The sequence below is a fragment of the Microcebus murinus genome, chromosome 26, assembly GCF_040939455.1.
Source record: "Microcebus murinus isolate Inina chromosome 26, M.murinus_Inina_mat1.0, whole genome shotgun sequence".
NCBI lineage: Eukaryota > Metazoa > Chordata > Mammalia > Primates > Cheirogaleidae > Microcebus > Microcebus murinus.
In genome coordinates, this window is record NC_134129.1 from 11,557,055 (window position 1) to 11,580,136 (window position 23,082).

Here is a 23,082-nt window from a genome sequence, read left to right on the forward strand (position 1 = left end):
GATAGAGAAATCCAACAGTGAAAAAATAAGTCCATTAGAGTTGAAAAGAGATTAACATTCATTTTCTAGCTTCTATTAGAATTTAAAAAAAATTTTTTTTTTAAAGTGGCAAAAGTAAAAGAGGAAAAAAATGATAGAGAAAAAAGAAATCAAAATGCTAACACAGTCCCTAGTGGCAAACAGTGGCTCTATACCCTTAAGACTGTTTTCAACCAAATGTAAATCTTAGTAAACAGAGAATGAAGAAAAGACAAATTTCTCTAGCAGAAAGCAATGAAATGTAGCCAATTGTAAACATCCCTATTACCCTCCCATTTTCTTTCTCCAGGTCCACAGAAATATACACATGGGTACTCATTCTCTATTTTTACATGAATAAAAATCCTTAAAAGTATCGTGTTTTTACTAATATTTTACACAAATTTAAAAAGGTGAGTAGGTCTCACTCCATTATTCCTGGTTTCATATACTTTGCTTAATAGAGCAATTAATCCCCAACTAAGAAAGTCTATCTTCTTAATTATCAATATCCACACATACATAGATTTTAAAGAATATTTTTTAAAGTGGCAGCAGCACCATTGACATTAGTAGAAAAAGCTTTATACATGCACTATTTGTTTGATAAAGAATATAAATTTTGTTTGTTTTAAGCTGTCCTTAAACAAAGCAAGTAATAACTTTGAAATACCTATAATCCAAAACAAAGCCTCAGTTAATTGAAAAAGAATAACTAGCTTCTATTATACAACCACCTTGCTGAATATGAGATCTAATAAGATTGTGAATATGGACAACAGAAAGCTGAATATAGTCTGTTATATCAAAGGTACTATATTTAGTATGGACACAGATATAGGTACTTAATGGTAGAAAAAGACTTAGATGAAAGTGAGGAAGTTCAAAACAAATTTTTGACTTATCAATCACTGAGGAGGTAGGGTTGGGAGGCTGTTATACTTAATGCAAATCAGAGAAGGTTCAGCTTTGATCAGTAATTCCAGTTCTAGTCAGCCTGTAGAAGAGTTGGCCAAAATATCTCAGAATGGATGGCATCTGAAGACAAAGTACAATCATCACAATGTATGTCTTTGAGCACAGGATGTCTCCTAAAGCAAACTAAAGGGAGAAAGATTAGAGATATAAATTCAAATAGTGTTAAAAATTAAATGAAACTTGAAAGGTTTAGTCAACTAATATTTATGTTTATTAAAAAGAGTTGAATAATTTACTCTTCAAAGAGTTATTGGCCTAAGCATCATGGAGTCAAAGTTTCTGTTACAATTTTGAGAATTTACCTGAATTTCTACTTTGCACCATAGAAGCTGCTTTTATGTAGGCGGCTAGATTCACATTATGAAGCAAAGTCTAATTTTAACCTAGTGGTCTATTATTGTTTTACTGTATCATTTAGGTGTGAATCATAAACTTGTGTCACTCATCAACTATATAATTTTCACAGGGCAAGCCGGGTGGTATGAGTAAAGATTTTGAGCTAGGATGACATGGATATTTTGATTTCATTTTAGGTTGTTATTGAAGGAGGGCCAGGTGACTGGTACCATTTCAATTTTTTTAATTTTTAAATATCTAATTATTTGAGCTCTCTTATTAATAGCTTTTAAACAGTCATTCAGAAGGTGACCCAATTCATTTGAACTTCATGAACAGCCTAGGGGAAAAGATTCAGACTGTAAAGTATTGGAGTGAGTTCAGAGAAGTCATTTCAGAAAGGTTCTAGATAAATAAAGCCACAGCAATGCAGGAAGACAGAGTTTAAGTACAGGTTGAAGTTTAAGCTGGAGTGTAGGATACATGCAGACTCATCTGCTAACAATAGGCTGGTACTATGTAGGTCGTGCCTGTGGTAACAGAAAAAGGGGGTCTCCTCCTTTATCTACTCTTGCTATGACAGTGCCTACTTAGGATATCATCATGTTGTGCCTCTCTTTCAAAGGGGCTTGAAGCTAGGAGGGAGGTATTTCCACAATGACCGAACCGCACGAATTACTAAACTAAAACGTGAGAGCCAGACTTGTGGAATTTACGCAACTCTCAGGGATTGCTTTTTGTATGACTGGGATATAGTTCAGCTCTACTATTTTACAGACAAACTTTCAATCATTTATTTATAGTTTCCCTTCATGGTAGGACAAGAATGCCTAGGAAGCTGTTTTCTTTTGACCAGCGTGGTGGCACCAGTTTCATTATGTGCCAGTGAGAGAAAAAAAAAAATAGACTTTTTGGGAGAAGTCAGAACCAAGAGCTAACTGTTCCTCCACCCACATAGCATCCTCTGTAAGTAACAACAACAAAGGTTTAAAATATCTAGGGATAGAATTCATTATAGGTTAACCTTTGGTTTTATATATGAAAATTTAAAACTCTAAATTTATTTAGCGACTAAAAAGAGATCATCAGCATATACCAATTTGATGGTGAGTATTAATTGATCAACACTTATGTGCACATATGGAAGTAACATGCATTGGGTGTTGGGCAGGTGGGAGAGAGAGGAACCATGGGTATAATTACACCTCACGGGTGTGGTGTGCACAGTTTTGCAGTTGGTTAATTTGAATTATATAATAAACTATAAGGAATAATATTTTAAAACTCAGATAGTAAGGTTATAGTTTGTTCAAGTTTTTCAAATACTACATGTTATTACAGTTGTGATTTTATCAAGAATGATATGGCTAGAATCAACTGATATGAGTGTATAAAATGAAAATAGCTTATCACTAATGCACTGCATCTTCTAAATATGAGGGATTTAGAAAAGAAAAGTGCAAATATCTAAAGCAGATCAAACTATATCTTAATTCAGGGATTACTTCTTTGTCTTTACATTATTTTTAGTTCATTTGGTTTGTGTCAAGTTTTCACATTCTTTACTAATTTAGAAGGACATACATTCTTTTTAAAAATCTCATCTGTTTATTGCTTTTACAGAACATTCTTGTCCCTTTTATTGTTATATTCAAATTAGAAGTATTTTCAGCACTTAAAAGATGGTCAGATATTCCTATTACTTCCTAAAAAATAAGTAATGGCCAAAACATTTTGACAGATAAAAAAGAAGTAGCCTTTCAGCTGTTACTTAGTTTCTATTAAGTAGTAGAAATTATTTTAAAAAGGAAACATTAAAATACTCATTGTTTTTCCTATGGAGTAAAAGTAAAATCCTAGAATTATAAAAACAGATTTTGAAAACAAAACTTTTGCCCTACTTATTCCAGCTATATAACAAAATAAGATACTGAGGGATGGTCATGCTGGAAACTCAGACTTGTGGTAGGAGGGGGGGAAAGGGCATTTATTGAAACCTTAAAATCTGTACCCCCATAATATGCCAAAATAAAAAATATATATAATAAACAAGATTTTAAAACATGTAGATTAATTTGACTAATCAGTTAAATAATTTGAGACATTTAAAAAATAAACAAGATTTTTAAAATGTAGATTAATCTGACTAATCAGTTACATAATTTGACTAAATATAGATACTACATTAACTTTTGTTTCTAAAAGATAAGGTTATATTATTGATGTTTTTTTCAGGAAAATCTTGAGGAATAAATGTGCTGTTTGAATTTGCAACTTTGTTTTCTTCAGCTTTTAGACTAGATTTGCAGTCTCAATTTTCTGAATTTACCAATAGAACAGAGTTACAGTGCTATGTTTAAAATTTCTTGATTTGGAAATTTGGAAATATAATGAGGGAATAAATGTTTGACATATTTCTGCTTATGATTTTCTATATCTGCTCACAAGGAGAATTCAACAAATGGGCCACTGTGTAGATATTTGATCACACTTTGGGCAAATTTATAGATATATAGCTGAAGAATATTACAGATACGTTACAGTCTCAACTGTGAAAATCTAAAAAGAGGTGTAAACCATGAAAATATCTGCAAGCTTCTGAAGTGTACTGTTAAAAGAAGTGGTACATTGACAACAGGATCAATAGATGTGACAGATCCTTCTGGAGGGGGTGGAGGGTGTCGGTAGAGAGTCTGTGATGTCCGCATGTGGTGAGAAAAGGCCTGGCTCCTGTGTCATATTCATTTTTTTAAACAACTTTATCACAGTACCACCAGTGAACTAAACTTTAACATCAAGAGAAATAACAGAGTAAAAAAAAAAACCCAAAAAACTGTTTTGTGGCTCTCAGAGAGCAGTCCAGTAGCCAAGTGTTTTTCCTTGTAACTGAATAATGCTGGAGCAAATTAGTATCAGGGATGAAGACAAAACACTTATTGCACCCTTGCTAAGTGCCAAGTACTGTGATGGACACTGAGACAGTCCAATCCCTGCCCTTAAATTTTTCCCAGTCTGCTTGGGGAGTTAGCTAAAAGACAATTACACCACGTTATTAGAAAGACAATGGAAGACGATTTCATATTAAGTTAGGGGGATATAGAAAAAAAGGACCTCAACCAGTTTGAAGACAAGACAAAGCTTTGGAAGGTTATATATTGTTTTAGGAAAAGAAGTAAAGCCAACAAATATGGTATAAAAAGGTGAAAACTACAGAAATGTGAAAAAGCCTATGCATTCAAGTAAATACAAGTGGTTTGATGCAGCAAGTCTGAAAATATATATGGGAGGACCAGCAGAAGATGAAGTAGAAATAAAACTTTAGGCCAAGGCTAGATTTCTAGTGGCAGACTGATACCTTTTTAAATGTTTTGGAATTTATTCTCAAGGTGAGGGGTAGCCCCTAATGAAATACTAGCAGGGAGATGACCAGGAAATGCATGTTTGGAAAGATCAGCTGGCCATAGCTCGGACGTACAGTATATAGAAGGAGAGGGCTCTGTGGAGAAATTTAGGAAGCTACTGTATTAAACATTGTGAGCCTTAAAAAAAAACTAAGACACGGGTAATGCACATTAAGTGCAAGATAGAACTATCAGTCACAAAAGAATTACACAACTTTGTCACCAATTAGAGACCAATATAATTAAAATAACAGACATGAGAAATTATTTCAATGGTGATACCAACATGTGCTAAGTGCTTTACATAGATTGTCTTTTTCAATCCCTAAAATATATGTAAGATCATTATTATTATATTCTAATTTTGAAAATAGGGAAAAAGACTCAAGAGTCCTTAACTAACTTCCCATATCATTGAATCACTAAATCATGGTGAACGGTTTAAATTCAAATAATGATTTCAAGTACCAGGTTCTTCACATCTTTACCACACTGAAAGAACCTATTCTAACATCTAGAATTTTTATTTGGGCAAAAGTGTAGGTTAAAATGTCATTCATTAGCTTAGAAATGTTTAAAAAGGAATGGAAGTGAGAAAGGGCTGGTGAGCTCACTTTAACATATGTTGAATTTGATAAATCTTTCAATAAATTTCTGTTTTTTATAAGCTACCCAGTTGATTTTATTTTATTATAGCAGCCCTCACATACTAAGATAATGGGATATACAATGTATTCATCTAATCATAGAAAAGGAATTCTGTGGTAAAAATATATTATGGATAGTTGAAAGACTGAAAGACAAGTTATTTTCCTTGGAGATTTCATAACATAAAAGATCATGGAAGAGATCTTGGGAAATAAAGCAACATAAAAGAGATGTAGGGTAAACCATACCATGTATGCAAAGCTCTAAGTGAAAAAAAAAAGTCTTGAAGATACTTAGTCCCTGTAAATACACCCAATGACTATGAATATTTCTTTATTGCAATGCAAAAGAAATGCATGTATTTTCTTCTATTGCTGGTTATTTTAATAGTTAAATATTGACATCATGTATTATCTAGGATTCTCCTTTGGAGGAGATTATGTCATTATTATAATGTGAATCCTGAAAATTATCACCACCAGAAACACTTCTTGGGTTAAGTTCTCGACTCTAGAAAGCACCTGTTAAAACATCTGTCCCCAAGTCAGGAAGAATATTATATTTAATAATAGCATAGATTAGTTTATTAGAATAACCCTATTAAGAAACTTCAAAAGCCTAAATAAAATCAACACAAAATAAAACTGTTCTTACTAGGAAAGCAGAAGACAAACCCAGAGCAGGAGCTACTTACTGGCCAACCTTTAGTGAGACACTGAAAGGCAGAAGTCATCACGGACATCATAGAGTAACACATCTGTATGAAAATTCAGAAAATGAAAAGGAGCTAAAAGCCTGTTGTAGTGTTTTGCGAAAGTTTCCATTATTGATCTTTCATAGATAAGGGGCAAAGTTAAAGTCAGTATGAACTAGGAGGTTTGGAAATTATGTTCTTAAGTTACATGACATGGTTTTCACTGAATATTTAGTGTTGATGCTTACTTAGCCCTCTTACACAATTTGATTTCACTTGATTCAGAATTTTTTTCATATATAGTTATCATCTCCAGGTAGCTGTGGGGGTTCGGTTCCAGGACTCCCCACAGATACCAAAATCTGTGGATGATCAAGTCCCTTATATAAAATGGCACAGAATATGCATGTAACCTACTGTATTCTCCATATACTGTAATCATCTCAGATTACTTACGATACCTAATACAATATAAGTGCTACATAAATCATTCTTATACTGTATCTTTTAGGAAAAAATGTCAAGAAAAAAGTCTGCATTTGTTCAGTATCGATACTCTCTTTCTCCTGGATTTTTTTTTTGAGATATGGTTTTTGCTTTGTTGTCTGAGCTAAAAGTCATCATAGCTCACTGAAACCTCAAACTTCTGGTTCAAGCAATTCTCCTGCCTCAGCCTACCAAACAGCTGGGATTACAGGCACATGTCACTATGTTCTGCTATTTTTTCTATTTTTTGTAGAGATGGGATCTGGCTATGTTGCTCAGACTGGTCTTGAACTCCTGGCCTCAGGTGATCCTCTCACCTCTGCCTCCCAAAGTGATGGGATTACACATGTGAGCCACTGTTCCTGGCCTTCCCTGAATATTGTTGATCTGTGGTTGATTGAATCTACAGATGTGGAACCCATGGCTATAAGAGCACCAACTGTATTGACTAGAAAATTCCAAGGAATTTGCTATGTACAAAGCACTGTGCTGGTTAACAAAAATATAGATAGAGGTAGGTACGACTCATTTCTTTTCTAAGAAAGAAGCAAGCTTTATTCTTTGAACTTTCAAAATTGATTCATATTTTATTTAATGAGATCATTGAAAGTTCATGTTAAATAGAAACCAGGGTCTTTAACTTCATAAAATATAAATCATTAAATAATTATAGTGATTATTGATGAAATTGAGTATATAGAATAAATTTGAGACTTATTAGGATATGCTAGAAATAACAGTTAAGCTGTATTTTTACATAAGTAGAATCTCTTAAAAGATAGAAGTAACACAAACTTAAGTGTTTAATGTCACATATTTCCAAAGTAAGGACATGGCTCATTGCTTATTTTAATGTTGAGAACTCTGAATTTTTAAAGAAATAATTTATTTTTGTGGCTGATAAGTATGTCTTGGGTATGACTCAAACCTTGAAGTTTTAGGATATAAAACCACAAAATGGATTTAAGCAATTAGTCTGTTGGTACTAGTATCAAATATTGCATAAAAATGGCAGCATTATCATCAAAACTTTGACATATTTTTTGATATTGAACAAAAACTTATTCAAAAATGGCAATTATTATTATTAAAAATAAGAATGCAAAACATTTACTCTTTTTCTATACCTCTATAATTATTTTTCCCAAGCTAGTGCTATCAAAATATTTGATAAGTATGCATGATAAGTTTAGAATCTTAAAACAATGCAGTATTTATACTGAAATAATATGCTCAAGCAGTTATAGAGATTAAAATGAAATTACATAGTCCAATTACAAAGGATCCTTTTTAATGGTAATTTTCTTATAGAACAACTGCTGTCTAATAGCAAGCATGGTTTTCTACATTGTATTGCTTCAGGATTAATTAAAATACTTGTTCTAGTGCATTACAAATGGAAATCAAACATGTCGCTGAAGTTTGGTTGCACTGGTAATTATAATTATGATTATTATTCTGTGGCTTTCTTAGGATTATAATTATATAATTTACTTTTAGTCTCAAAGCCCTTCTAAATCCCACCAAAAACCAAAACAAAAAATCCAACTGTATAATACATCCATATCAATAAGATGAAAATGACTATATGACTACATTATCAAATAAAGTATTTCACCAATACGTGCTGCTGAAAAAATTTATTATAACTATTTTATCTAAACTATTCAAATATTATTTGCTCACAAAAATAAAATTATTTTTGTCAGGTGGGCTTGTTGAAATCATCTGTGATATGAATCCATATTTCTTAGTTATGTTGACTCATTCATATCCTAAATATTTAGGACGTGGAAACTCTTTTCATTTTGGGATATCTTTTTTTGGTGATACCTAGCTTAATTTTATTGCAGCAGTATCCAATTTTCCTCCCATTTTATTGTTCAGTTCCTCCTCCTCTTCTCACCCTGATTTTATTCCCCAGATTTTAATCCTTGACTCTGTGATCTTCTTAGTCTAGGTGTGTTGTAGAAGATTTCATCTATGTGAGTGGATCCAACTACTATGTATGCCGATGTCTGCTAATTAATCTCGTTGGAGTTCTAAACCACTATGTAAAAATGCCTTCCAAACGTTTTTACATAGATAGCATACAGTGACCAAAAAATTACCATATTCAGAATGAACTCATCAGAGTTTCCCCAAACCACCTTTTTCTGTTTTTCTTTTCTTTTTTTTTATTCTTTTTTTTTATTTCAGCATATTATAGGGGTACAGATTTTAAGGTTTCAATAAATGCCCTTTCCCCCCTCCATGTATTTCACTTAAGCTTCATATTCCTCCTTGCTCCTTAGATCTAATCAGCTAAGTCTTCATTAATACCTGTTAAAATCCTCCTCATCTTTTTATAACTACCCTATGACCTTTGTTTAAGCTTTTATCACATCTTTCCTGGATTATGAAAATCACTGCACATCTCCTTCTCTCTCCTCTATTAGCATTCTATTAGATGCTGCATATCCTTCTCCATGTGCTCCCTTCAGAGCATACCTTGAGAAAAGGTCTTTGGTGCAGGGAGTTGATTTGGTGACATGCGTTAAGATGAAAAGAAAAAGGGAAAAAAGAAAAGCTAAGAAAATAGTGAGTTGTCTAACTGGTCACCACCATGGGTATCTTCTGAGGGCCTCAGAATTATCTGCGTGGAAGCTAGAAAAGGGGAGCATTTATCCACTGGTCCTTATCCTCTTTGGTGAAGTGCTAGCCCCACAGTGTTTATTCTCCGCCACTTCCAGGGTTAAGCATGCATGAAAACAGAGCGGTTTGGGAGCTGTCCAAAGTCCTGGCTTCAGAAAGATTCTAAGGCAGAAAGTAAGTGATGCAGTGAAACTGAGGTGTAATGTTACTGTCTATTACACTTGCTCAAGGTTGTTTGCTGCAACAGTGGCTGGCGGTGAGCTTACAAACAGACATAAGCAGTGTCTTATAAGATACTATTTTAATGACAATATCTAACTATGTAATGCTCAAGCTTAAGAATCTGCATGACTTCCCCTAACTTTTACAATAAAGACTAAGCTCCCTTAGAATAGCACTTAAGACTTCTCTGGTAACACATCCATCTGGCCTTCCCAATCTGAGTCAAGTTTCTTAGGTGATCCTGTGCTTCCTACAGTAGCTAGAGCAGGCACATACATGAGGCCCTCCTGATCAAAGGAAAATATACTTAAAGAAAATCCATTTAAAACTGGGATCAAAATTTCATAGGAAATGGTGGTGGTGGTAGAGATGCAGTAGGATGGGAGAGGCTCATAGGGAATTTACGTAGCTATAAAACTAAGAAATAAAAACATAGCTTGTTCCCTTTTATATTTTGACAAGTCTTAGGATATAGGACAACTGTATGTGGATTCTTAAATACATTTTAAATGGTTTTATTTGCATAGAATTTTTCTGACATTTTATAGTAGCGTGAAATCATATCCTTTACCACAATTTGAGTTTTACAAAAGAATCAGCGTCATTTTTATTAAAATATACAAAGTTTTCACCAGTTTCCTCAAAGATCTATTTTAAGCCTTGATTTCCCAAACATTCTTTCCCTTGGAAAAACCTAAAACATATTTTTAATTAATATTTCCTTCTTTGGTTGTTAACTGCTTAACCTTGTGTGGTCTTCATTTGGCAGTGGCTTTGTATGTGACTGGAATTGTTCAAAAACATAATTTTATTGACTTAATTAAAATGTGATTCTTGCAAGATGTGCACTTTCACTTTTTAATTAATTTGCATTGTATTTGCATTGTATTGACTAATGTTCACAGATCAGTATAGTAAGTGAACAGATTTATCAATAAATAATTTGAGGAGAGGAGCAGGGATAGTGGGTAATGTTAAGTAGGAAGAAATTGGGAGGTGTTTCCTTTAGTATAATTTTATAAACTATCAGTTCCTTAGTGATTATTTACGTATTATAGAAACTTTTGTATATTTCTCCTCAACCTTATAACTGTGAGGATTCAAAGAAGGAATGGATAATGACCATACACTGTATATTTAATTTTTGTTCTTATTCTATTCTCATAGGAAACTGCATATTCTATTAAAATTGCTAGTGTGTACTCCTCTGTCTACAATTAGATTACAATTTTTGTGAGGTTTACTGACTTTTAATAACTATAAAGCAATAGCAACAACAGATAATAATTGATTATATAATTTACTTTTAAACAATAGTAGAAGGCTAGGTGTGGTGGCTCATGCCTGTAATCCTAGCACTCTGGAGGCTGAGGCGGGAGGATTGTTTGAGCTCAGGAGTTTTAGACCAGCATGAGCAAGAGCAAGATCCCATTTCTACTAAAAAAATAGAAAGAAATTAGCTGGGCAACTAAAAATATATAGAAAAAATATTAGCCAGGCATGGTAGCACATGTCTGTATTCTGTAGTCCCAGTTACTCAGGAGGCTGAGGCAGGAGGATGGCTTGAGCCCAGGAGTTTGAGGTTTCTGTGAACTAGGCTGACGCCACGGCACTCTAACCCAGGCAACAGAGTAAGATCCTGTCTCAAAAAAAAAAAAAAAAATCAATAGTAGAGCTTTACTTGAATTATCTTATTGACTTTTCCTGACAACCCTAAAAAACACTAAGCATTTGAGTTACTATGTTATTTCATTTTACATATCAGAAAACTAAAGTAAAGAAAGATTAAGTCATTTTCTCAAGCACATGCAAAAAAGTAGTGGAGTTGAGCTTCAAATCCAAGTTGGGCATCAAGTCCTTATGTTTTTTATAAAATGGCAATAAAATACGGTCTAGAGTTTGATTAGATGAGGTCCTCCTTCCTTTTTGTAAAGAAAGTTTTATAGGTGGCATTGTGTGTGTGTGTGTGTGTGTGTGTGTGTGTGTGTGTTTGAAACACATTAGGAGGCACAAAATATCTCTCTTTTACTGATATTAAGTTTGACTATATGGTTGAGTATGGTCGGTTTGATAATATTTTTTTTATTCTTTCACCCAATGATTTGTGCAGACATTAATGCCAGATCCATTATTCCATTAGTGATTGCAAAATGGTGAATTTCTAATTCTATCATCCTTTTCAAAGTTATTAATTAAATAAAATTCTTTCATAAAGAAAAAATTCCCATATCAATTACAGGAATAGTAGAAAAATTACTAAATTATTTTCATATGAGTGGGTTTCGTCTTTTTATATACACTATTATTATTTTTTTCTTCCCTCTCTTAATCTAACTCCTACATATGGAAGAAAACCCTTGAGCTCAACCATTACATCTTCAAGAAAATGTTTTCTGGCTTCTCACTTAATCCCCATTTAATATTCTTTTTCTGCATTCCATTTTATCCTCATCCTATGTCTGTGTTTTAACAATTGCCCCTGAATGATAAAATTCCTCTCTGCTTCCCTTCCTAAAAGATACACACCCTGAAAAGAGGGATAGTTTATTGTATGCTTTTCTATTTTCTGACTTTAGTACCCTACTTGCTAAAATAAACATTGAGTGAAAGAAGGGTTGAATACCTTAATAAAATTGGGAAGAAAAAATGAGACCATGAAATGTCAGTTCTATCTGTTCTTACCACCATATTTTTTCAAGTATTGAGTGAAAGAAGGGTTGAATAAATAACGAATTAATAAAATTAGAGATAAATATACAATTATATAATCTGGGGAAATATCTGAAGTTCTGGCTCTTCAGGAAGAGATAGCGGTAGAAATGAAATGATTTGCTTGTATAAATTGACATCTGCTATTAAAACATTTCAACAATGAAAGATCACAAGAATGGAAAAACAAGCAGCACATGTACTCACCATTAAATTGGTATTAACTGATCAACACTTAAGTGCACATATTCCATGTTTCCCCCAAAATAAGACAGGATCTTATATTTATTTTTCCTCAAGAAGATACCCTAGGGCTTATTTTCAAGGGATGTGTTATTTTTTTTAAGTATGGTACAGCAATCTACATTTATTCAAATATAGTTAAGTCATCTTCTTCTGGAACATCATCATAACTCTCCAAACTCCGAATTCCATCCTGAATTTCTTGCAACTCTGTTTCCTTTAGAGCCATTGGCCCCAATCTCTCATGTCGAGCAATAGAGCTCTCATGGGGCAGATGAGAAGGGCTGATCATCTTCTTTACCGCTCCATGGACGAAATGCATAGTTTGTGCAGATATGCTGCGCAGTCACCCCCATCACTCGGTCTTATTTTAGGTGTAAGGTTTATATTGGGCAAATGCTTATAAATCCTGCTAGGGCATATTTTATGGGTAGGTCTTATTTTCGAGGAAACATGGTAGTATTAACATTCATCAGGTGTTGGGCAAGTGAGTGTGTGGTGGAGGGGATGGGTATATACACACGTAATGGGTGTGGTGCACACTGTCTGGGGATGGACATACTTGAAGCTCTGACTTGGGTGGGGCAAGGGCAATATATGTAACTTAAACATTTGTACCCCTGTAATATGCTCAAATAAAAAAAATTAAAACAAGAAATGATTTGCTTGTATAAATGGACACCTGTTATTAAAACATTTCAACAATGAAAGATATTTACCTCACATTAAGGTTATCATCAGTTCTCTGTAATGAGTATAAAAGGAAATTTTCTGCTCACAATAGCACCTGCCTAAATAATATGAAAATGAACACTGTGTTTCTTCATACTAGGATCTAACCAAATCAATCTGATAAACGGCTATGAACTCTCAGTTAACTCAGTACACCAGACTATTACTGGACATATCTGGAGACATTTTCCTGGTTAATATTGGTCTTTGTTTTAATCAACCAAACACAGACCTATGTGCCCATTTTGTCCTGTCTGAAAACTAGTTTACAATTGTCAATTAGGGTGACCACCTTGACAACTATATCTCTTTCTATCACATAAAAATAATCCACCTTTTCCTATCAGTGAACTACTCAATAAATAGCTTCATAGAGGTAAGTTATTAAACTTTGCGTTGCATTTTTCCCTGTGCTGTCTTTTTATTATTTGACATCAGAAATGTGATAGAAGCGATACAGCATGGCCTAGTTACTTAATACAAGCCATGTTCTTACTTCACCCACATTCTTACCTCCACTCTTACATTTATTTGTTCATTTTAAGATTCTACGAAGTAAGTCAGATACCTTGACTTTGTTCAAAAGTACTGAAATATGTCTTCAAGGATAGGAGTTATACTTTGGGAAGTTCTTATTTCATTTCTGTATAGGTCCAACTATAGGCCTATTGTAGTGGATTGTTGCTAAATTCAGTCTTTTGTCTAATTTCTGAGGCATGATAGGATTTATAAGATGGGGTTTATGATTCTAAGGTTTGAAGCCAAACTGACCAAGTTTGAATCCCAGTTCTGCCACTTTCTCAGCAAGTGGGAAAGTTATTTAAACTCTTAATAGTTCAGTTACCTGATATGTCTGTTGTAAGAATTGAATAGATATTAGGCACTTACAATCATGTCTGGCACATAGTAAGCTCTTAGCAATAGGGTTAACTATTGCTATTATACTGTCAATATCCCTATTTAATATATTCACCTATGCTATCACATTGCCTATTGGATAAGATCATTTCTCTTCATGCACTGTTACAGTCTGAGAGCAATGAGAAATGGAGATACAGTACAGTAGCTGGAGCATTACTAAGGATGCAATAAATATTGGGAGGCCAAGGCGGGAGGATCATTTGAGCTCAGGAGTTCAAGACCAGCCTGAGCAAGAGTGAGACCCCATCTCTACCAAAAATAGAAATTAGCTGGACAACTAAAAATATATAGAAAAATTTTGCTGGGCATGGTAGCACATGCCTGTAGTCCCAGCTACTTGGGAGGCTGAGGCAGGAGGGTCGCTTGAGCCCATGAGATTGAGGTTGCTGTCAGCTAGGCTGATGCCATGGCACTCTAGACTGGGCAACAGAGTGAGACTCTGTCAAAAAAAAAAAAAAAGATGCAATAAATAGTTGAGGAAACAAAGAATATAGATTAACCTGAAAAAAATGGCAATCGCTCAGAGTTAGAATAATCTCAAAAAGATGATGAAAATAGGATGTTTCTTTCAAAGGCTGGGGTACTAAAGTCTGTCTCAAAGAATATTTTGTGTACAAACTTCATTGCCAGCTACTGTTAACCAGGTGATCAATAAGAGCGTTAGGTTGAAACACAGCAAGTTACATAATTTAGTTTAAAATTTACTCTTTGGAGCATGGAAAACTAATACTTTAGATACACCATATTATACTTACTAGCATTATATGAGGAATTATGATTCTATTATAACTAAAATATAAAGTAACAAGTTCACTCTTAATTTTTATAAACTCCCTAATATAAAACAAGACAAAAAAACCCAAAATAAAAGTAAGTAGTCTTTTATGAACTAAATATCTATTTTATTAGTAGTAGTACTAGTAATAGTAGTAGTATTTAGAGATAGGGTCTTGCTGTGTTGCCCAGGCTACATTTGAACTCCTGGGCTCAAGTGATCTTCTCACTTCAGCCTCCTTAGTAGCTGAGACAACAGACTTTTTCCACCACACTCTATTATTTTTTATTATAGCTTTTTTATGTTTTCAGATTTTGGTAAGCCAAAACTCTCCATTGTAGCTTCTATCTTAGAATGAAAGCAATCAAAATCCCATTGTTAAGATAAAATGTTGAACACATTTTCTACTGCCTAGGAAGAACCTGTCCTAAAAAGAACACTAGAAATGCACTTGTTCCCATGCTTCTTTGTTTTCACAACTGCAAATGTCCCTAGTATATATTTAAAAATAAACCATCCTTTTTAGAATTTCCTTTCTGCTTTGAACCAACCATTTTTCTGAACTGATCTCCTCTTTCCTTTGTCTCTTCCTTTTCTATTGGAAGCATTTAGGTCTGCCTCAGCTGTCTCTAACTTAATGACTATGGATGTCTTTGGGAAATGACTTGGCAACTTTACTCTTTTGTTTAAATAGAGGCAGAATGTTTTACTACATAATCACTACATGTTAAACAAAGTTTTCCCACATTATATTGGGACAAACAGATATTTCCATAGTTGCCCAGAGAGGGAGGATAGCACTGCAATTTTAAACTCTATGTCTACTCTTTGACAGAAGAAAATAGGTTTTACAATCCATAAAAATTTATCTTCATTGGAAATGTGGAGAGATTTTTTCCTTCTCTGTCAATAAATTTTGTGTAGTTTTATTACTATGGATACCTGTAAATAATACTAAATATCAAAGCTAAAATAGTGTGCCTAATGTGTATGACTCTTCTTTCTTTTTTAAAAAGTAGCACAGTTATGTCTTACGTTATTAAAAAACTCTCAATATTGGGATCTATAGAACCAGCATATGTTTTATTAAAAAGTTTAAGCTGTGGATCTAGTTAAATATGGCATATATTACTAATTTCAGAGTTCTTATTTCCACCCAGAAATTTAAATGCTACCTTTTTTTAAAACCTACAAATTCTGTGCTTCCTGCTTTCCTGGTGCCATTAGGTTATTAAGTATGAAATGTGTGATTTTCTTAAGTTTGACAGTTCATATCTCTGACATTTCACTTTGACATTTCTTGTTTCATGTTTATTGTGAAGGCACATCCTCAGTCTTTCAAATGCATGGTTTAGCTTGTGATTATCTTTCAAAAAATTTTTTGGAGTAATTTTTGTGAAACCATGAATAAGTCAAAAATATGTGTTATTTTTGAATATGGGGTCTATCATGGAACCAATGCTGCAGAGACAACTTGAAATACCAACAAAGTGTTTGGGAAGGATGTGGCTAATGAATGCACAGTATGTCTATGGTTTGAAAAGTCCCATTTCTACTATTTTTATCTTGAAAATGAGCCACATGGGGGACCTGAGACCAAGATGGATAATGATTAGTTGAAAGCTGTAGTAGAAGCGAATCCATCTCAACCTGTGCATGTATTAGCAGCAAAGTTGACATTACTATTCCAATACTATTGGATCATTTGAAACAAATAGGCAAGGCAAGGAAGCTGGATAGATGGGATCTACATGAATTAAATGAACATCAGAAGAGAAATTGTCCCAAAGCTTGACTTTCTTTGCTGTTAGGACATAAAAAGAAACCATTTCTACATTGTATTGTTACATGTGATGAAAAATTGATTCTTTCTCACAATTGCAAGTGTTCATCATAATGGTTGGGTAAAAATGAAGTGCCAAAACACAGCCCCAAACCAAATATCCATCAAAACAAGCTAATGGTGTCTGTTTGGTGGTCCAGCACTGGTATTATCCACTACAGCTTCATGAAAACTAATCAGTTGATCACAGGGCAATGTCTACTGCAACCAATTGGAAGAAATGGAGAGGATGCTTGCCATGAAGCTGTTGAGATTGGTCAATAGAGAGAGGTTAATCATCTTGCACTACCGCAAGTCACTCAAACAACACTGCTCAAACTACAGAAGCTGGACTTGGTAACTCTGTTATTCACTGTATTCATCAGACTTTCCACCAGCTGGCTACCACTTTTCCAGGCTTGGGACCACTTATTGCAAAGGCAATATTAAATTCTCAACACGCTGCGGAAAAGTCCTTTCACAATTCATCGCCACTTGTTGTACATTGTACAGGTTTCTTTGCTGCTGGCATAAACAAGCTACTGTTAATATGGCAAAACTATGTTGATAGTTTAGGCACATACTTTGATTAATTTGTATGGCTTCTTGTTTGAGATATAATAAACTAAACTTTTGATTTGAAATCGGACATTTCATATTTAATGACCTAATTATTTCCCCCTCTTTAAGCACCTTGCTTGTGCTTATGTATGCTATATGGATGATATTCTAGGTTGTCATAAATTTTCTCATGTATTCCTGACAGGTGGATGAGATATTTAACCTATGAATGCTTTTGGGTAACACTGAAGGCACAGGATTGAGTGGTGTTATCTCTAATAAATAGTTCTTACCTGAGACGAATAATACCTTTTTTTTTCTTTTCATTAAAGTTTCTTCCTTTTCTTATAAAGCAGGCTAATAATAATATACATATATTACATAATTACATATATATACTACACATATATTATAAATATGTATAAAATCAACACCTAGTCTCATTCAGCAGTTTTTCTTTTAATGCTTTAGTATTCTTGAATACAGGCTAAAAAGTGGCTTTTCTTTTCTATAACATCTGTTTTCTCTGATTTTCTAGCTCATCTGCCTACCAGACAGCTAAATAGGGCTCATCAGACAATGATTTAATGATGAACAGTGTCATTTCTGATCTCTCTTCATTACTAGAATCTTCTGATTCATTCAATTATACATATATATAAATTATATGTTTTTTATTTTTACCTTTTCCATAGAATTTTCAGCAGTCCTAAATCTGATATTATAGACACACATACCATTATAAGACATTCACATTAGATGTGATACATATCTACATATATATGTAGATTACATATGCATATACATTTGGACATATGTATATATGCACGTATGTATATACATATACATATGATTTTTCTTTCTAGAGATCAAACTTTAATGGTGAAGAAACACATTCCCAACAAAGAATTTCAAATGCCTTATTTTTAAAAATTAAAAACAGCTCTATAAAGAAAAAATACAAGTTCATTATGAGATCTAGACTAGTATGTCAAACAAATTCCTTAAGAAAGAGCCAAGAACACAAAGATGAGTGGGAGATAGCCAGGCATAAAATCAGACCCAGGGGATTTAGGAGCTCCATGTAAGCTGGTCCTATCAAGCCCATTACTCAGAAAATTACAAGAGTTTTATGAGCTCTGGATTAGGAACATGGAGCAGAGATCAAATATATATTTCTTATGTTACACGTATGCAAAAATGCTAAATGAAGATAATCCCATGGATGTAGACAAAGAGACTTTTTGTAAATTCATTAAACCCCTCTCAGAAATGAAATAAAATTTTCTAAATAGGCTGGAATTTTACAGTTATTAAAGAGAAATGACTTTTGTGTAGATTTTTATGGAGTAATTTCCTGACAGGTGTTTCATTAGTCATTTTTAAAAAATGAAAATTGAGTGGCTCTAAAAAAACAAAAACTAAAACTATAGTATTTTATTCAAGTTGACCACCCCCTCCACTTGAATGTATTTTGGCTGACTTGTAATGACACAAACACAAAAGGACTACGGGTGCTGCCTTGGTAGGACATGCCCATTTTGGATTCAGTAAATCAATTTTCTTATTCGTCTTCTGCAAAATAGAAGAACCACCTGTGATTTTTTTTTTAAGAATTAGATCAGATAAAATGTATGAATTGATTTCTATAGTATTACATATATAAATAATAAAGGCCAATCTTGGTAAATAGCATCAGAAATCAGATACATACCCATAATTCACAAAATCAACCACTACTCTAAAAGACAGAGTTGACATGTCGTGGTACTAAATTATGAGATCTGCTGTATTATGCAATACAGCTTTTGGTTTTGCAATGCCATAATCGGTAAAGCATAAATATATTATCTTAGAAAATATCGGTATCTTTTTAGAGTCTAAGGGGCTGGCCCAAGAGAACTTCCTCAATAAATATGCAAAGTTGACATCCAAGATACCTAAATACACCACTTAACATGGTGAGGATCTGAAACACATGTTTAATAAAAATATAACACTGAAAGTAAGGAACAGATTAATTAAGAAATGAAGCATAGGATTCCAGGTCAATAATTTTTTTCAACACTTTTAATTTTCACTCCATTTCCTTCTTTCTTGCATGGTTTCTGATGAGAAGTCTACTATAATTCTATTATTCTTATTTCTATAAAATGACCTGGTTTGGCAATGAGCTTTTAGATACAGCACCAAAGAACTCTCCAAAAGGAAAAAAAAAAAATACACGAAAAGTTGTGCTTTGTTAAAATTAAAAACTTCTGCCATGTGAAATACACTGTTAAGATGATCAAAAGACAAGCCATAGAATGAAATAAATTATTTAAAAAACACACATTTGATACTTACATATGGAATACATAAAGAAAGCTTAAAACTCAACAATAGAAAAACAACACAATTTTAAAAATGGGCAAAAGATCTGAATATATATTTCACCAAAGATACACAAATGGAAAGTAAGCACATGACAAGATGTTCAACATTACTTACAATTAAGATAATTGCAATTTAAAAAAAAATGTGACATTCCTATAGAATGGCTAAAATACAACAAACTGATAATACCAATTGCTGATGAACATACAAGAGTTAACAAAGTAACTATTATTCATTGATGGTGATCATTTGAAAAGGTAAAACCACTCTGAAAGCCATTTTGACAGTTTCTTACAAAGACTATATCTATGTAGTCTTTACACATCCAGTAATTTTTGTTCTAAGGATTTGTCCAACCATTTAAGAATGTACACACATGTGAAAATCTGCATATAAATGTACATATTAGCTTTTTTCATAATTACCAAAACTCAAAGGCACCCAATAAGTCCTTCAGTAAGTGGATGGAAAAATCATCTGTAGCATACAATGGGATATTAGCCATTGATAGAAAAAAATGAGCTAGTAAGACACAAGAAGATAGATAAATCTTAAATGTACATTTTTAAATAAAAGAAGCCAGTCTGAAAGTGTTATATATTGTTTGATTCTATTTATATGGCATTCTTGGAATGTCAAGAGTTAAGAGATAATAAACAGATAAGAGATAATAAACATTGGTTGCCAGGGCAGAAGAGAAAGGTGTTGAATATGTGAAGCACTACAACCTGTTTAGGGGGTAAAACTATCTTGTATGATCCTATGTATTTGTCAAAACTTATAGAATTTTAGAACATAAAGATTGGATAATAACGTATGGAAACAAAAAATAATAAATTGGGATTTTGGAGAATCCCAGTTTGGAATGAAGAAGGTGACAAAACAATCTGATTAAATTTTAAATGCCCAACCCAGCTACACTGAAGGGGTGAAAGAGAGGTGCCAACCAAGGTGACTTTAGAGCCGAGTGAAGATTTTGTCTCTAGCTGATAAAGTTGTTTCCCATGGTGGATTGATTTTGATATTGCTATTTCTGTGTCCTGTAATTGAACAATTAATAAATAGATGGCAGATCATGAGAGTCAGGTTTCTCAATTGTTAAAAGTAATGAGAGTATACAGAAATAAAAATGAGAATAGGCTAGAATGATCCAGGTAGTAATGAAATAAAGCTAGAGATGACAGTGGGAACTCTTGTTTAGCTTAATATGGATGCAGATGATTCCATACAGAAATATTTATAGCTTTATGTGTATACATGGGTGAATGTTACATATGTATTTCCTTGCTCTAACAGCTAAGAAGTCCTGGAAGGATCAATACTCAAAAACAACAAATATACCTAGAGCCCACATCATGGTTTTTAATAAAATTTTCCAATAAAAGGAACTAGAGCTCTTTAAAGAAATGACTAATTCTAGGATTTGGGCAAGAAGTATACAAAACGTGCTTTAAATACCTTTTGCTACAAAATTAAATAGTGATAAATAAATAAATAAATAAAACCTCTTATTTTGGTGGGGGTATGCCAAAAAGACAAAAGCCAACTGAAAGCGCTCACAATATCCAAGGCTAGAATAACTTAAACAAAAAAAGTCGCACTAGATTATAACCTGCAGTATAAAATATCCATGAATCCATACTGTTATAAATTATTGAATAATTAAACAAATGGTGCACAAGAAACAAATCTCTGCTGAACACCACCACACTTTGAGGAATTCGGAGGGTGGAGGGATAGACCCACATCTGACAGAGGCCACGAACAGTGTGGAGGGGAAGGGAATACCTCTAACCTTTGCTAAGTAAAGGCAAAATTATAAAATCTAACCAAAATGTTATAAAAAAAACAAACATTTATCGGGTGTCGGGCAGTTGGGGGGAGGAGATTGATTTATATATATATATGTATATATATACACGTATATATATACACATATACATATATAACATATATACGTATATATACATATATACGTATATATGTTATATATATGTTATATGTAACATATATATAACATATATATAACATATATGTTATAAGTGCATTGTGCATTGTCGGGGGCATGGACACGCTTGAAACTCTGACTTGAGGGGGGGAGGGGAGGTAATAGCAATGTATGTAACCTTAGCATTTGTACCCCCTTATTATGCTGAAATAAATAAAAAAAGAAGCAAATCTCATAAGCAGAAGAAAAATTTCAAATAATTTATGTAGATATTGTGACCTTAAGTTGGATAACATATAATGAGGTCGCTATCAAGTTTTAGTTTTTTGGTTGTTTGTTTTTCATGTTTTTCATTTATTTATTTTTTAATTTCAGCCTATTACAGGGATACAAATATTTAGGTTATGTATATTGCCTTTGCCCCACCAGAGTCAGAGCTTCAAGCATGCCCATTCCCCACGGTGAGCACCACTCCCATTAGGTGTGTATATACCCGTCCTCTCCTGGCCCCTCCCATCTGTGTGACACCCAGTGAATGTTATTACTATATGGGCACCCAATTCATGGACATGCATGGCTTTCCATTTATTTGGATCATCTTAACTTTTACAGCAAAGTTTTGTAGTTTTCAATGTACAAAACTTCCCTCTCATTTGTTAAATTTATTCCTAAGTATTTTATTATTCTTAATGCTATTTTAAATGCAATTGTTTTCTTTATTTCATTTTTGAGTTGTTCATTGCTAGTATTCAGAAATATTGTACATCTGACTATTGCATATTGGTCATGTTTTCTGCAACATTGCTGAATTTATTTATTATCTTTAACATTATCTTGTGTATGAATTCCTTTAGTTTCTCTCTATATTGGATACTATCATCTAAAAATAAAGACAATTTTCCTTTTGCTTTTTCAGTTTTGGTGTTTTTTAGTTCTTTTTCTTATATAATTGCTCTGGCTAGAACATCTAGTACAATGTTGAATAGAAGTAGGGAAAGCAGACACCCTCGTCTTGTTCCTCACCTTAGGGGAAAAGGTTTTAGTTTTTCCCTGCTGAGTATAATGTTAGCTGTGGGCTTTTGGTAAATGCCTTTTATTATTTGATGAAGTTTACTTCTAGGCCTAGTTTGTTGAGTGTTTTTATAATGAAGAGTGTTGGATGTTGTCAAATGCACTTTCTATATAATTATCATAGTTTTTTTTTTTTTTTATTCTGTTAATGTGTTGTATTACATTGATTGATTGATGCTTATATGTTCAACCACCCTTGCATTTCTGGAATAAATCCGATTTGGTCATTATGTATGATTCTCTCAATATCTTTTTTTAAAATTATTTTCCTCATATTATGGGGGTACAAATATTGTTAAGGTTACATATATTGCCCTTGCCACCCCACCCCCCAGTCAGAGCTTCAAGAGTGTCCATCCTCCAGGTGGTGCACATCACTCTCATTATGTAAGTATACACCCATCCCCTCCTCCCCTCTCCCCCTGCCCAGCACTCAATATATTTTTTTTTTTGATATTTTGGTTACATTTTATATCTTTGGAAGGGTTAGAGGTATGCCCTTCCCCT